Source organism: Gossypium arboreum, chromosome 4 (genome assembly GCF_025698485.1).
Source record: "Gossypium arboreum isolate Shixiya-1 chromosome 4, ASM2569848v2, whole genome shotgun sequence".
Lineage (NCBI taxonomy): Eukaryota > Viridiplantae > Streptophyta > Magnoliopsida > Malvales > Malvaceae > Gossypium > Gossypium arboreum.
In genome coordinates this window covers 89,240,580-89,245,797 of record NC_069073.1, presented here as the reverse complement: position 1 = coordinate 89,245,797, position 5,218 = coordinate 89,240,580, and the positions used below count along the sequence as shown (strand labels likewise).

The following is a 5,218-nucleotide window of genomic DNA, read 5'->3' as shown; positions in this document are numbered from 1 at the left end:
CATCAATTTTCTTATTCAAGAGTTGTACCTAATTAGAGAGCATGGTGACCAAATAGATGTTATAAACACCGGCTGTTTTTGTTGCCTTTGTCCTCATGACTTGCCACTGATAGTTATTCAGTGACATCTCCTCTATGAACTCATAAGCATCTTCAGGTGTTTTGTTATTGATGGCTCCGCCAGCAGCTGCGTCACCCATTTGCCGAGTCGAAGGATTCAGGCCATTATGGAATGTTTGAACCGGAAGCCAAAGCGGTAACCCATGGTGAGGGCCCTTTCTCAAAAGATCCTTGTATCTCTCCCATGCATCGTAGAGTGTTTCTAAATCCATCTGGACAAAAGAAGAGATATCATTATGTAATTTAGCCATTTTAGCCAGTGAAAAATATTTTAGTAAAAATTTTTCGATCATTTGTTCCCAAGTAGTAATTGACCCTCGTGGTAACGAGTTCAACCACTGTTTAGCTTTGTTCCTCAATGAAAAGGGAAATAACTGAAGACGTATGACATCATCAAAAATGCTATTGATTTTAAATGTATCACAAAATTCTAGGAAGTTTGCTAAGTGAGCATTGGGATCCTCATCCTACAAATCGTCAAACTGAAGAAATTGCTGTATCATTTGAATAGTGTTAGGTTTCAGTTCAAAAGTATTTGCAGTTAGAGCAGGTCTAACTATGCTCAACTCAGTTCCTATTAATGAAGGTTTAGCATAACCATACATAGTGCATGGAGCAGGATTTTGATTAACTACAATCGCAGGAGGTAGCTGATTGTCTTGGTTTTTGGCCATCTCTTCGGTTAGGGGTTGCGTATCGTCTTCTTGGTCATTCTCTGTGTATCTTAAGCTTCGCCTTATTTCTCTTTGGTTTCTGCAAACTATGCGATCGATTTCTTCGTCAAAAAGTAGTGGTCCTGACGGGTTTCTTCTAGTCATAAACTAGAAAAACCTACCAGAAGAAAGAAAAAGAAAATTATTAAATTAGAATAAAATTTAAAAATAGAATTAGATTGCAAGAAAAATAAATGGCTAAAGTAATAAAAATTGAGTGTTCCTAATACTTTTATTCCCCGGCAACGGCGCCAAAAACTTGATCGCGTGATTTCGTGATAGGTTTTAAATATTTATAATTAATCGTTCTTGAAACTAACTATTATCGTGATGTAGACAAGTGTACCTATCGAATAGTAGCAAAGTTTTAGCAAGACCAGATTGTCGAACCCAAAGGAACTAAAAGTACTAGTAATGACTGTCTTTTATTATCTAGCCTAGGAATAAAGGGGTTTTGTTTTAACTAACTAATTATCTATACTAAGAACTCACAGAGAATAGAATTGGGGAATTGCTTTTGGGAAAATCGATTAAATTAAGACAATACCTAAGGAAAAATCCACCTAGACTGTACTTGTTATTCTGGCTCTGAATTGGACGATTTGTTCATTTAACTTGTTCCATAGAGATCTCTAAGTTATGTTATTACCCCTATTCGAGACTAATAACATCTAATCCCTAGATTGAATAATAGAGACCTTTTTCTAATTAACATTCTAGGGTTGCATTAACTCGATCTATGGATCCCCTTATTAGGTTTCACCCTAATCCGGCAAAATCTTGTCACCCTATGTCTAGGCGCGCAAACAACTCCGCTTAATTATGACAAATGTACTCTTAGACAGGGTTTATTCCTCCTCTGAATAAGAGCTTATCTTGAATCAGTATCCTGGGATATCAAAACAAGAATTAAGAACACATAATTAAGAACAAGTTAAATATTTATCATACAATTCAGAAAATAATAACAAGATTCGTCTTAGGTTTCATTCCGCTTAGGTATTTAAGGGTTTTAGTTCATAAATAAATAAGAAAACATCTCGGAATAATAAAGAATACAAAACATAAAGAAAACCCAAAACTCCTGAAAGGTAAATTGAGTAGAGATTTTCAGTCTTGATGATGAATCCGGCTTCTGAGATGAATCAATCGGCTTCCTTGGACTAATTCCTTACCCCTTATTCTGTGTGTTCTTTTTCTCCTATTCTAGGGTGTATTTATAGGCTTTGGAATGCCTATGAGCCCTCAAAAGTAGCCTTTTCCGAATTGGACTCAACTTGGGCTCGGTAGGGACATGCCCATGTGCGATTATTTCAGGCCTTGTTCGAGCCTGTTAGAATGGCACGGGTGTATGTTCTACCCGTGTGAGTCGTGCTTCAATTCTGCCAAATTGACACGGCCTGTTAGAATGGCACGGGCATGTGCTCTACTCGTATCAGTTGTGCTTCAATTCTGCCAAATTGACACGGCCGTGTGGGCTGCCCGTGTGAGGAAGTCCAGGCCGTGTTGATTTCGTACTTTGGGCCATTTTCTCTATATTTTGCCTATTTCTCGTTCCTTTCACTCTCCTATGCTCTCCTAGGTATAAAACATGAAATTAAGGCATTAGGAGCATCGAATTCACCAATTCTAAGGAAAAATCATCCATAAAATACGTTAAGAATGGGGTAAAAATATGTATAAATTACGGTTTATCAAATACCCCCACACTTAAGCATTTGCTTGTCCTTAAGCAAAATTCTCAAATCATAATAATAAATTCTTCTCAACTTACAATTTCTATCGATAATATCTCAAAATAATCTACAGGTAATTATACATTTGAGAATTCAACTAAAAGAACATCAAAGTTTCAAACATTCTAAATTGAGCATTTTATCCTGAAAACATATGTGTCTCCTCTCATCTAAGTAATTTCCTTTAATTCAAAATATCACAAAGTTTCACATCCTCACTAAAGATTGACTCAAATCACTCGAGGTGTTTAAGGACAATAAATGAAGCACTCAATAGTCAATAATGAAAAGTCATTACCATAGGCTTGCATGAAAATCAAATCTCCACCACTATAAATTGAGATGAAACATCAATCAAAAGGTCTTTAGAAGGTTGTAACAAGGCTTGGTTAAGGGGTGTGGTCACAAGCTGAAAGAAATGGTTAGAATTGAGATCAAATTGAAAAATTGCCTAACTAGAAAAAGAGTTAATCATCACTTGCGTACAACAGAGCGTCTTCTCAGAAAATGGAATTACTAATGTGTATACATAGTTTTTTTTCTTAGAGCAAGTTAAATAACATAGAATAACTTATTACAAACAAGACATAGCTAAGCAATTTACTCAACTCAAATCTCGACAAAAATAGGAATCAAAATAATTGAGGGGATTTCAACAAAAATGGGTTAAGGGTTAATATTAAGGGTAATACAAGGAATATCTTGTTAGCTCAACGGGGTTCACTAAGGGTTAATCGTGGAGGTAGGTTTTTCATGACATGAGTGGGTTAATCCTAAGTGCCTTTCTCATTTTGACATATCAAATCAAATAGTGTGGTCTTGACATGCATAATCAGGCAAGTTCTAGAATAACAATTCGATATTGATGCACTCAAAGCAATAATGAAAGTGACCATGAAAAAATTAATAGATGCTCAAAAGGCTAAAAATCTCACAAAAATTATGGCTTTTGATGTTTAAACTCGTGAATTCCAATTCAAAGTAATACATAGACTTGGGGAAACAACCTATAATTTTAAATTCTTAAAAATTAACTTATCATGCTTGATTCTCTAATGTCTTAAAGTTTAAACAATCAATGCATAAATCCCTATGTTTGAATTCAAGATATATCCATCAAAATCATAAATCAGTCAAAATTTATCCTAAATACGATATGAGAGCTTTCCAAGAGAACAAGGCAGTCATTCAGGGATTTTTTTGATAATGAAATAAATACCCCCCACACTTAAGATGTACATTGCCCTCAATGTACAAAGATAGATGTTAGAATATAAAAATATGATAGGGAGAGAAGTGAAACTTCCTGTATGATGAATTCCTCGAACTGGAGTTTTGGAGAGTAATCGGTGCGAGAGTGGAGGAGGATACTCTGACGGTGGTAGAGGTTCATTAGTCCATAAGTCCTACGCCAAAAGAATATTATATCTAGTGGTAGCTTTGGTCGTGGTCGATCAGGACATGGAAGTCGTGGAGATCCTTTCCCGTTGGAGTTTTTAGTTCTTATACGATGATGAGCTTAAGAGCTCTATATAACTCTGATAAAATCAGGAACTTTTTTAGGGGATATTAGGAAGAATAATTACTCATAAAGAAATAACTAAAATTGATAATTAAAAATAAAATTCTAGAATCTAATAAAAATAAAAAGTAGTTTTAATAAAAATTAAAAACATAAAATAATAAATAAATATTTTTAGACAAATTCATTGATGGATGGTTCGCGAGGTGGGACTGGCGATGAGACGTAGAGGTGCTGACAAATCTGCTGTAGAGTAGCATCAATGTTATCCAATCGTTACTGCTACTCAAATCGTGTGATGCACTCAGAGATGTCAGCATATGAAGCCGCCGCATGAACTGGATGAGAGGGTGGTGGTGGCTGGGATGGTGGGTCCTCGTGCTGCAGAGGGACATCATCAGTAATGTCCTTTGGAGCCTCCTCCTTGGTAGATTAGGCGAGACGATATTAGGGAGGGTAGGTTCCTGGCGCCTCTCGATCATCCTCATGCTAAGCATGCTTGGGATGCATTGTGCAGACATCTGGCCGATGAGGGTAAGGGAGGATTCTTGGGCTACGGTGTTGAGGAGCCCGAAGTGTCAAGCCAACCGAGTAACATAAGGGCCAGTGGAGATGACCCCCTTCCTATGCTGCTCCATCCGGTGCTGAATTGCGACGGCAATGAAATAGGCAAGGTCGATGATGTGCCCGTGCAACATACACCATAAAAAGTAGGCGTTGTGAGTGTTGACAATGCCAGTGCTCTCTCTGTAACACCCCTTACCCGTTACCGTCGCCGGAACAGGATATAAGGTATTACCAGAACATAACACATACCATTAAACATAATCGAGATATAAATATGTCATCCAATTTGATAGTGCATCGTATAGCATATGTCTTGAACAATATTAGCCCACTTTAATGGCTTGTACAAAGTATCCGGTCGAGTATCAGAACTAATATTTTAACCTAGACAAATATGACACGTAACAAAATAATTAAGCCTACTATACATGCCATAATTCAAAACGCTTAGTTCAAATACCCTAAAGTATGATAGTGCGGTAGATCTTCACGATCCTTAACTCCTGAGCAAGTCAAGAACACTATAAGACAAAAGAGAGAAACAAAGTAAGCTTATAGCTA

At 36.8% G+C, this 5,218-nt stretch overlaps 1 non-coding gene across 1 annotated transcript; it reads left to right on the top strand.

The window, feature by feature from the left end:
* The first annotated feature begins 257 nt into the window (after nucleotides 1-257).
* On the top strand, nucleotides 258-363 carry LOC128292329 (small nucleolar RNA R71). Its single transcript, XR_008282313.1, has one exon. It is a non-coding gene; the product is annotated as a small nucleolar RNA R71 (small nucleolar RNA).
* The last annotated feature ends 4,855 nt before the right edge of the window (nucleotides 364-5,218 follow it).